The 12648-nt window shown below is 33.1% G+C and overlaps 1 pseudogene; it reads left to right on the top strand.

Annotated features, from left to right (window-relative positions):
- Positions 1–8272: 8272 nt before the first annotated feature.
- Positions 8273–8962, top strand: LOC129741691 (uncharacterized; annotated as a pseudogene).
- The last annotated feature ends 3686 nt before the right edge of the window (positions 8963–12648 follow it).

Genomic DNA, 12648 nt, shown 5'->3' with positions numbered 1-12648 from the left:
TAGAAAAATATGAAAATAAATTTAAAAAAATAGAAAAAAATAAATGAAAAAATTTGAAAATATGAGAATAAATAGACGAAGAACAATAGTTTTAAGAAAATAGCATATTTTAAACGTATAGCCCAAGTCCATCACAGCTAACACATTCCTTACTGGAACGTTGGGTGACTTTCCTCGGTCTCAAAGGAAATCTATGAAGTTTGGTCTGGCGACATGGTGGTCCTCACACGACCATACAATTTACTCGATGTCATGGTAACCTAGGCCGCAACCGAATAAATTGCTGCGAGCAATATTTATACGATAGTGATTGAAGATGAAACGGAGAAATAACGAATGAAATCCCGACACAGGTTCAATAGTTTTCTCTCATAATTTTATCTTTAATGATTTGGAAAGTGATCAAGCAAATGGACCAAGTTTGGACAGGCTTAGAAAACAGAAAAGAATATTGAAGAAACAGGAATTAATCTCTTTTGTTAAATTTCTATCAATTTTAGAAGATTTAGCAAAGCATACCGAGTCAGCTAGTAGGTAGGTATATAAATAAATGTTTGTCTGTCTGTCTATTCCCTATAGGGGCCGTTCAAATATTACGTAACGCAGTTTTCGAGAATTTTCAACACCTCCTCCTCCCTACGTAACACATTCGTCTCGATTTTTTTTTGCAAAATTCACAAAGCGTATCAAGCTGCTGTACCCCCTCCCCCCCCTAAAAGCGTTACGTAATATTTGAATGATCCCATAGACTCAGATACTTCTGGACCGATCATCTTGAAATTAGGCATATGACCGTTTTCAGGAGCAGGGGTAGTTTCTATAATAGTTCCAGAACCCTCCGACTTGAGGGAGAGGGGTCTCCGATACAAATTTATACAATTATACAATTTTTATGCAATATCCATCAAATTTTCTACAAAACAAATTTAACATAATGATATGATTGATTGTATTGATGACATATTTCGACATATTCAGGTGATTTGTGATATGAAACCTCCTTGCCATTTCTGAAAGGGTAAGGAGGGTCCCATGTAAAACCCATATAACATGTGACAGAACTTGAACAATTTTGAAGTTCCATTACAGATTTGAACGGCTTTCTGTTCAGCTCACAAGTAATCGTTTAATCAACAAAAAAAATCTCCCCTCTCCTCTCTTACTTCGGTCACCACCAGCCCATGTGGTTCTGCCGGTTTCTCAGCATCCATCTTTATTCCTCCCATCACCTCAATCCATCTGACTTAATTTCTTTGTTTTTTATTTTGTTGGATACATGCCGGCACGCACGCCAGTTCTGCTACACATTTGTTTTATAAGCTTACTCAAGCAATCAAACAACCTTATGAAAAAAATTAGTCCTGATACCAGATTCGAACCGCGACCCTTTGAGATGATTGCCAAACACGCTGTCACGCGTAGATTGTTTTCTGAAGAAGCTTTATATTAACGATCTAATGAACAAGATCGGAAAGTGCTGTAGTGAATATAGATAATATACAATGTAGAAATCGAAATGTGAAACGAGTAAAGAAAAAAAACAAAAAAAAGTAATCCATTGTCATTCAACTCACATACTTCTTCTTTGATACAGTTGATTGGTGAGGGACAAAAAATTCAGTATGTGGTCAAGTTTCTATTCAAAATGCTTCTCGCTCTTTTCAACCTTTAGTAACTTTCTTCCTATGGTCTATCCGTCTATCATTTCAAATCTATAATACTCACCGATAAAGCCAGTCAAAATGACCAAAAACAAATTCACGGTGAATTCTCTACTTAAAAATAAGAAAAACAGTAGCAAGAGTTAGTGTCGCTACAAAGATGACTTGGAAGGATGAGACCATCGATTACGACAAGAGCAATGGTCCAATATTTTTCCGTTGAAGGACTTCGGTGTACATGTGAAGTACTGTTAGCGTTAACTTCCATTAAATTCTACTCTCTAACAGATTGTTAACTGTAAATGATTTCGTTCACCGGAAACCAATACCAGTCAAGTGTTATTAACCCGATAACGTGATTCCAGGTACCAAACGTCCTCTTAAAGTTGCATTTAATGCGCTTGAACTAGCTTGAAATCCATATTATAGATGGTAAAGAATCTTGTGCTTTCCATAAACCAATATCTTGTATAACCTGTGCCGAATTCTTGGATAATACCTTGTAATTTTCCATGAAACTTTATGTCTTGGGGTTCCTGTGAGGTTCCAATCGTTTCCACGCACGATATGAAGTAACTAAAATGAAGAATTCGTATGCAGCATAAATTTGAAAGAAAAATTGAAACGATTGTGAAACGATACATATTGCTCGTAAGTATAAACAGGGTAGAACAGCAAAAACTCTTGACGAATCGAACACACTGTCCATCATGTGCCCTTTCTCACGTTTTGAAATGTTTTACTCTAAAATTCTCTCGTGTTCTCGTGTAGATCGCCAATCATTCCGCGGAGCAGCTTCTTCCAATCTCCTCGCGGTATGACGTGCGCCGAGGTTTTGTTTGTATTTTGATTTAACATTGAACCGCAGCGCAAAATTCTTCCATACCGCTACAACCGAGAGTCGGCGAAAAAAGCTTGAGTTCATATCGAAGTTCTGCCGTCGTCGTTGTCTTCGTCGTCGTCAAGTATGAGCTCACCCCACTAAGTTTACCCGTTCCTTCGTTAGGCATATAGGTATTACCTTTGCTGGTAACGAGATGTGTTTCATTTCGGATATCTATCCTGCCATTTGGAGCCATTCGACACCGGTTTAAGTTCTCCGAAAGACAGCGAGAAAAAAATTAGCGATCTGTCGAGCGAAACAACCTTCCAAATTCGACAAGCAAAAAAAGAAAGACAACTGTCAAAAGTTATGAGAAATGACTTTTCTTCACATGGTCACATTTGCCTACAGCAGCATGTTCGAGTATCTGGGTGCGTGTGCGAGTATTTGAATCGATCGTGTTGATCACCTTCCAATTTCGGAAGTAGAACCACTCTGCATCAGCAGATCGAGCTGCTATACGCATAGAAGTAGGCTATGGAGATACTGGTTTCCTACCTTGTTCTAAGATTATTGAATTTGCGAGGACGTCCTTTCCGGCTGCTTGTCGTGTTTCGTTGGACCAAACGAATGGAGAGCCTGGTTTGGTTTACTAGATGGTGACACAATGGATCCAGACACTAATAGGGTGTTCGCTAATTTGAACACAGATAGCGTCCATACGACGCACGTATTTTGACAATCAAACACGGACGCGTGAGAATGACGCTTCTTCGTGGCGGTGACACTTTTGAATATTTTTGCCTTTGCACCCACTTTTCAATTTGTGTTTACAAAAATATCAATGTGTCATGACTAGCAGGTTCTTTTTTTGCTTTCTACATACATCACACCGGTCGAGTTGTTTTTCCTTGGCCTAGCGAATTTTACGGCAAAGGTTGATGAAAAACACACGTCCCAAAATAAAAACTTCACCCTCACCGTTGATGACACTTACAAACTGTCACTAACCAACAGCAAACAACGCATCCAAGCAAACCGAGAAAAAAAAGAACACCGCAGACTTGCTACCCTCCAATACTGGCAAAAACCACTAAAAATAATTATTCTCCGTGAACTCACAGGCCGTGTGTCGAAAAAGTAGGAACCAAACCCGATTCGATGGATGCGGCGAAGATCACCGATGATCCAAAAATCTGGAGGCGTTTTTGCATGGCCGCGCACACTAAACCGAAATTTAATATTTTTTCCTCTCTCCCGAAAAACGATTTCGGCTTTGGTTCCAAGGGCCTTCTTAGATCGACACACGGCAACCCAGGATAGTAGATCAAGTAGATCTTGGCGCAATCGCAGAAATCATTTGCCGAAAACAACATCAACTACCACAACGTACACACACCCACAGTTTGGCTTCGGCGGAACCATAAACTCTATGGTAGTAATTCAATCGCACGCTCGATGACGTTATCGATCAGATTGGAAACGACCGCGAAAGCTAGAATCTTATCTCAATAACAAAACCAAACAAAGCTAAGATCACCACTGGATTTGAGAAAAAAAAAACCAAAACAATAAACAAGAACCCCCAATAAATTAAATTGATACCGCAAATTCACGATCAGCACTCGAAAAATACGCGCGCGCGCACACACACGCTCGACCAGAGAGTTGCAAAGCGACTAAATCAACTCAACTCACCAACCGGGCCGGAACATGCGGCAGGAGACCGATCGGATTAAGAGAAAAAAAAAGTTGTGTTGTTGTTTACGAGAGCGTCCCACTCGCGTATTATAGCGCGAAGAATTAAAAAGCAGCTAAACTAAAACAAAATATTTAAAATCGCCGCTCATGATTTTCGGTGCATAAGTTCTTCCGCTAAATTGATCGCGTGAAAATATATTTGACCTCGTGAAACTATAGAAACCCAAGAGTGCGAATGAAGTCAAAATCCATCTTTACCTAATTTATCATGGTGAAATGACGTTCTTATTTTTTTCGGTGTTCTTTTAATAATCACGACTAAGGTGTATTTACACCTCTTGTGAGCGTGAAAATGGAAATACTTATATTCGTCAAAAACTCCACTAGGTATATATTGCATTTAAAGGTTGCGAAACTAGGTGGTATTGATGCGGAATGGTTCAAAGATTATTTTTGAACAGATTTCATTGTTCAAAACCTTTCAAAATTGGTTTTATTTCAATTCCCCAGATTTTCATTGCGGAATATTTTTTCCGCGGTCACTGTCATTTCACTCGATTTGTAAGGCCGATGGCATAGTGCACGTGATGCGATGCGAATTTAAATCAATAAATTTGTTTTTTTTTTTTTTTTTTGAACATTTTATAGCTAATGATCGAAACAGCGAGGTTTCACTGTGCAACCCTTTTAATACCGAACGAAGATGTATCGTTGTTGCGATTTTCATGAATTATTTTGTTCATGTCTTGAGACCTATATGTTTCAGAGTATAATAATCTAAATTTTGTTATATTTACCATACTTTGTACAACACATAAATTTTTCCATTTTGTTAATAACTTCAACTATCATTTTTATCAGAACTGTTGTAAACCTCAGCAAATGCAGCGATTCGGCTCGGTATTAAAAGGGTTAAGTTCGCTCAATTAATTATTTATTTTCTCTTAATGTCTATTTTTTCTGTAAATACAAGTGAAAAAAATTTATTTGATTAAAAAAGAAAATAACTGAACCCATTAATGATAACAAAATATTTAAATTTATTTATTATAAAATTAACAGTATGTTTTCAAAAGGAAATGTACCATCAACAACTTAAAATGTATTATATGATAAAATCTATCAATATTTATTATAATTATGTGGGAAAGTTTAAATATAAAACTCCATCAACGGAGAGCCAGTATATATCCAAAAAGAAAATGAAAAAAAAATCCAATAAATACATTAAAACGAATCGATGGATGCATGCTAAAACGTGCTTCTGTATGTAAAGCGACATAAAACGGTGCTTTAGAACCTCATTATACTATCACTCTACAATGTCTCCTACAGTTGCGATTTCGAATGAGCTCGTATTAACAACTCGATGCCAAGCAGAAGGATTTTTTTTTATAAAAACATTTTTTTTAAAGCTTAAATACTTTTGAATGTTTAATTGACCCGTAGCCAGATTTAAAACCCTATCACTTGAACGCAAGCGTCAGTGAAACATTGATTGGAATCCTTTGATGATACATTGCTCACAAGCTTTGACCAAACATTGCTAGGAAGTCTGTTGCAGAAAAAAGTTGTACGCCAGACGTCAATCCATTCAGCGGGACAGATATTTTTGAAGACTGCACAGCTACAAAAATTAATTAAAAAAGTCTGCTCTGAAGAAAAATTGTTTTAAAGTTCTTGGAAAATTTATATGTATTTGCAAAAACAAGCACTTGATAATTCCGAAACTTTTTTTGTTTTTGTTGTAATATGTTGTAATACTCCATAAGCAGGCCACAGATTACATAACATTTGTACAAATGCGATGAAACTCGATGAAATTTTGTCGCTGTGATCACGATTTGCATCGTGAATGGCACTGCTTGAATGAGCGCCCAAACGGTTTGAGTAAAATCGGTCGGGATCGAAATATTTTGTACAAACCATCCTCCCAGCCGGGGTTGAGATGGTTTTTTTTTTTGTTGCTGTTGCTGTTTTCGCCAGCAATCGTTTGTGTTCGCGTGAAATATGTTTGTATCGTGTGTGGGCGAGCATAGAATCAAACAATCTTCGTGTAATCATCGAATTTGTACAGGCCATTTGTGTAGTCTATGGCCCGCTTAAGTGAGTGGAAGACATTTTAAATTATGGCAACAACAAAACAAAACAATTTTCTTCATCAAATTTTCTTGTTTAAATGTAAAAAAAAAATTAAATTGAAATTGAATTTCCATTCGCTTTGGTATTGGTTTTTTTCCATAGATTTTCTCTTCCAGAATGATTCACTTATAATTTATTTCGACTTTTTTTTTTGTTTCAAATGGCAATATTTAAGGATTCTTAAAAATTAAATTTTATTTCATTTTTTCATCATATTTTGTTTATTATCGTTTGTTTAAATTAAACAAACAAATACTCTTGGAACACATTTTAATCACAATTTTTTCTAATTGTTTCTAGAATAAAAAAAGGCCTTTGCTGGTTTCCTCACGGAATGTTCTCTACATTTTAAAGAGAATTTTAATTTTTACAGCTATTCAGGAAATGTACCGTAGTACTAAAATCATACAGTATTTTTAAAACTACAGACCCCGTTCGTTTTCGGCAACATTCGATTTTGGCAGCATCCGAATTTGGCACATTTCCTTATAGTTTTCGTTATAACAGAACTTATATAATTTAGACAAACGCCATTAATACGTTTTTACGTTCTTAAATGGTGTTGAGAAACAACAAAAAAACACTATTTTTTTGAATATTAATTACTTAAAAACGACAACAGTTATGAAAATTTCATATAATCAAAAAACAAATTCAAACTAAACTCTAAAAATTTCAAAAATAGCAAATATGGTATAAAAATAACAATTATTATAAACAAAACAAGAAACATTATAAGTGCACAAAAAAATTAAATAAAAAAATGCAAATGATTAAGTCAAAATTGGTAAAAAATTTACTAAAAATTTCGTTAATGTAGAATGACAAAAAAGCAAATATGATATAAAACAAATAATATAAACTAAACAAGAAAAGTTATAAGTGCATCAAAAACATGATATAAAAAAATATAAATGACTTAAGGGGGGGGGGTAGGGTCTAACGGGTAAAAAACACACCATTTTCACGATTTTTTTCTAGAGCTATCGTTCAAACAAATGTATTCAAATTTTTTGCATTATACAAAGCATTGTTAAAAGAACATTTAGTAATTTTTTCGTAGAAAAATATTGAAAAATGAACCGGTGACGGAGCACTTTCGAGGATGCCTTTTAGAAAACAGGATTTGCGGTGGACACTGTATCTCAGCACAGAATCATCTGAAGTAAAAAAATCAGAGCAAAATATTTTTAATAGATGTTTTTCTGGACCCCAACGTTTTTATTTAACTAAAAATATTTTTAATGAAATTTTTGTGGCTGTTTGAAGTAAAAACTACGATTTTTCACGAAAAAATCCGCCATTTTTTATCTGTAAAATCTCCCCAAAGTAAAAAAAATTAAAAAGAAAAACGTTGGGGTCTGGTATTTTATATGTAGAAAATATGTTCCAAATTTGAAAAGAATCGGGTAAGTAGTTTTCAAATGACGATGTCCACGGACTTTAAATATGTGCTTTCGAGAAAAACGCGTTTGAAGTTTCTGCTCTTGCTTTCTTGCAGTATTAGATAGGAGGAGATAAAGGCCTATAATTTCTACAGTTTTGCTTCAATTGACTTGAAAATTTGACACAACATTCTTGAAATGTTTTACAATAAGAAAATAAAAAAATAAAAAAATCGATTTTTTGTAAGTGTTAGACCCTACCCCCCCCTTAAATTGGTCAAAAATTGACTAAAAATTACTTGAATGATACAGTTTTTTATGTATGTGAAAACATTGTGAAGAAAAAACCGTTCGATTTTGGCAACATTCGATTTTGATTAATTTCGATATGAATGATTTTAAGCATCATGGTCATCATCTTAAAATATGACTAAACCCGCACGAAAACCTTTTATATTGAGCATCCCTATAAACATTAACTTGTGTTCAATCTTGAATAAAATCATACAGTCGAGGCCATCCCGCGGAAGTTCAAAAATTATCAAAACAAAACATTTTCTACGGTTACAAAGGCGAACGAAATTTTTACTAGGATTTAACGATTTGGATTATTTTAAAACACATTTAAAAAAAATCATAAAATGTCTGTAAAAGAGTCCACAACAAGTGTCCTAGCAGAAACCAGGAAACTTTCTCAGAGCATGCGAGCCGCCTATGATGGTAATTATGGTACCTTTTTAAACCGTTAACATTAATTTCAGTGATGTCTCCCATCAGTTTCCCAGAGCTCGACCTCCATCGGTGAAACGGCACTTTCCATGGAAACCCTCCGGTCCAACTTGTTCTCACTGATCGAGCAAGCCAAAATCCGAATTCACAAGGCAAGCATCAACCAGACGGCTCCGATGACCGAAAAGCAGGCCAAACTGCTAAAACGATTCCATCTATTCGGCCAGCTCGATTCTCCGGAAGCAGGAACAGCTGGCCACGATGGAGAATCGTTTGCATAGTCCAAAATGAAAGCTCGGTTGGGGCAAACCCGGAGCGGCTGATGGGCGAAAACTTCCACGATCAGATGGCTAATTTGATGAAGAAATTGAACTGCATATCGATCGAAATGTCCAAACTGAAACGGGCCAGCGATAACATCATGAACATCTACAACAACTACCAGCTGGAGAACGAAAACTGCGATTCGGAGGGAGGACGAGGACAGTGGCGAAGGGGATGACACTATTTATAAACCATAAATTCAAGTTTTGCCCGTGCTGGAATTTATTTATGAAATTAAAAAATATTGTTTAAGTAGTGTTAGCTAATTTTTCTTATTTTATTTGTGGATTTACCTTTCAAGCTCAGGCCTTATTATGCGATCAAAGAGAATAATTTTCTTACATTTTTAACTGAATACCTACGTTATTGATCGAAGCTTATTAATTATTTATAATTTATTTTTTTAGATATTTTTATTTGTCTATTTTTTAAATTAGGGTTTTCTCGAAAAAGCAAGGCGATGCCTTAACAGAGGCGCTGACGGTTATCTAATCTAAAGCGTCATACCGATAATCTAAATTTGGGTCGTTTTTTTATCTTTCTTGGGTACTTTTATTTTATTTGTTTCAAGAAATTTAATAGCACCAGGGGTACTTTTTCATAACGTTGCACCTTCTTTGGTTGGGTTCATGAGACTTTGGTCAGAGAAAAAAGTTTGAACTCCATTTGAGGGTTTATCCATTCAAGAACTTGATAAGTACAGCTTTCTGGAACTTTCACTCTTGAAGCGTGAGCATGAGCTTTTACGGGATCCTTCATGATCATGCGCATTGGTTTGTAAGGTTTCGTTTGTTATGTGTACATATTACATTCATCCGGCTAAACTGATTGAAATTGAGTAATACCGTATTTGTTTATGCCGAGTGTTGCACTAGTGTTGCACTGGTGCACCACTAGGTGTAGAGTAGGAATAGGGTAGATATTTCCGTGAGTCTCTCAAAATCAGAACCATTTTAACAACAGTGGTAGTTTGCTAGAGGGCGACTAATTTTCTGCTAGCACTTCCACTCTGTTGTTATTTCCTTTCCTTCTGTTAAGTGTAACTTTTGAAATTTTATCAATTTCTCTACTAACCCGTTTATGTCATTTTTGTCATCGTTTGCCTCATTCGCCATTTTGAAATATTTGTCATTTTTGTCATTTTAGTCATTTTGATCATTTTTGTCATTTTTGTCATTTTTGTCTTTTTGTCATTTTGTCATTTTTGTCATTTTTGTCATTTTTGTCATTTTTGTCATTTTTTGTCATTTTTATCATTTTTGTCAATTTTGTCATTTTGTCATTTGTGTCATTTTTGTCATTTTTGTCATTTTTGTCATTTTTGTCATTTTTGTCATTTTTGTCATTTTTGTCATTTTGTTATTTTTGTCATTTTTGTCATTTTTGTCATTTTTGTCATTTTTGTCATTTTTGTCATTTTTGTCATTTTTTGTCATTTTTGTCATTTTTGTCATTTTAGTCATTTTTGTCATTTTCGTCATTTTTGTCATTTTGTCATTTTTGTCATTTTTGTCATTTTTGTCATTTTTGTCATTTTGTCATTTTTGTCATTTTTGTCATTTTTGTCATTTTTGTCATTTTTGTCATTTTTGTCATTTTTGTCATTTTTGTCATTTTTGTCATTTTTGTCATTTTTGTCATTTTTGTCATTTTTGTCATTTTGTCATTTTTGTCATTTTTGTCATTTTTGTCATTTTTGTCATTTTGTCATTTTTGTCATTTTTGTCATTTTTTGTCATTTTTGTCATTTTTGTCATTTTGTCATTTTTGTCATTTTTGTCATTTTTGTCATTTTTGTCATTTTTGTCATTTTTGTCATTTTTGTCATTTTTGTCATTTTGTCATTTTTGTCATTTTTGTCATTTTTGACATTTTTGTCATTTTTGTCATTTTTGTCATTTTTGTCATTTTTGTCATTTTTGTCATTTTTGTCATTTTTGTCATTTTTGTCATTTTGTCATTTTTGTCATTTTTGTCATTTTTGTCATTTTTTGTCATTTTTGTCATTTTTGTCATTTTTGTCATTTTTGTCATTTTTGTCATTTGTCATTTTGTCCATTTTTGTCATTTTTGTCATTTTTGTCATTTTTGTCATTTTGTCATTTTTGTCATTTTTTGTCATTTTTGTCATTTTTGTCATTTTTTGTCATTTTGTCATTTTTGTCATTTTTGTCATTTTTGTCATTTTTGTCATTTTGTCATTTTTGTCATTTTTGTCATTTTTGTCATTTTTGTCATTTTTGTCATTTTTGTCATTTTTGTCATTTTTGTCATTTTTGTCATTTTTGTCATTTTTGTCATTTTTGTCATTTTTGTCATTTTTGTCATTTTTATAATTTTTGTCATTTTTGTCATTTTTGTCATTTTTGTCATTTTTGACATTTTTGTTGTTTCGTCATTTTTGTCATTTTTTGTCATTTTGTCATTTTGTCATTTTTTGTGATTTTGGTCATTTTTGTCATTTTTTGTCATTTTTGTCATTTTTGTCATTTTTGTCATTTTTGTCATTTTTGTCATTTTTGTCATTTTTGTCATTTTTGTCATTTTAGTCATTTTTGTCATTTTTGTCATTTTTGTCATTTTTGTCATTTTGTCATTTTGTCATTTTTGTCATTTTTGTCATTTTTGTCATTTTTGTCATTTTTGTCATTTTGTCATTTTTGTCATTTTTGTCATTTTTGTCATTTTGTCATTTTTGTCATTTTTGTCATTTTTGTCATTTTTGTCATTTTTGTCATTTTTGTCATTTTTGTCATTTTTGTCATTTTGTCATTTTTGTCATTTTTGTCATTTTTGTCATTTTTGTCATTTTTGTCATTTTTGTCATTTTTGTCATTTTTGTCATTTTTGTCGATTTTTGTCATTTTTGTCATTTTTGTCATTTTTGTCATTTTTGTCATTTTTGTCATTTTTGTCATTTTTGTCATTTTTGTCATTTTTATCATTTTTATCATTTTTGTCATTTTTGTCATTTTTGTCATTTTTGTCATTTTTGTCATTTTTGTCATTTTTGTCATTTTTGTCATTTTTGTCATTTTTGTCATTTTTGTCATTTTTGTCATTTTTGTCATTTTTGTCATTTTTGTCATTTTTGTCATTTTTGTCATTTTTGGTCATTTTTGTCATTTTTGTCATTTTTGTCATTTTTGTCATTTTTGTCATTTTTGTCATTTTTGTCATTTTTGTCATTTTTGTCATTTTTGTCATTTTTGTCATTTTCGTCATTTTTGTTATTTTTGTCATTTTTGTCAATCTTGTCATTTTTGTGATTTTTGTGATTTTTGTCATTTTGTCATTATTGTGTTTTTTGTCATTTTTGTCATTTCTATCATTTTTGTCATTTTTGTCATTTTGGGTATTTTTGTCAATTTGGTATTTTTGTCAATTTGGATGTTTTTTACTTTTTTTTAATTTTGACAATTTTGTTGTTATTGTCATATGTGTCATTTTTGCTTCAAGGTTGGTGTTACTTGTTCAGGAATTCTAAAAAAAAAATCAGGACTACCCTTTGGAATGTTAAAGTGCCACCTAAGTGAAAATTTTATTCTCAGATGCCTTGTTTGTAATTCCTGACTACTGGACTTAACTGAACTGGACAGTACTGTTTGCAAAGTTTATAAGTCACTTGGTGAAGTTTAGAAATTATGAAGAATACAATAAAACCTAACTTGACATAAAAGTACGTTAATTAATTCAAAATAATGTAATTCGTGACATATTTAACCAAATATTCCTGAACTAATTTTTTGAAGTGTGAATCGAGACGTTTTCAAACAGCGATGAGGAGTTTCCAAAATCTTAGTTAACAAGGTGGGAGGTGAAACGGAAGATTGTTTTTTTTATTTCCAATTTAATACAAAATCCATTTGAAACCATCGAAAAT

This window comes from Uranotaenia lowii, chromosome 2 (genome assembly GCF_029784155.1).
Source record: "Uranotaenia lowii strain MFRU-FL chromosome 2, ASM2978415v1, whole genome shotgun sequence".
Lineage (NCBI taxonomy): Eukaryota > Metazoa > Arthropoda > Insecta > Diptera > Culicidae > Uranotaenia > Uranotaenia lowii.
Note: the sequence above shows the minus strand (reverse complement) of the source record. Positions and strands in the feature narration are given on the sequence as shown.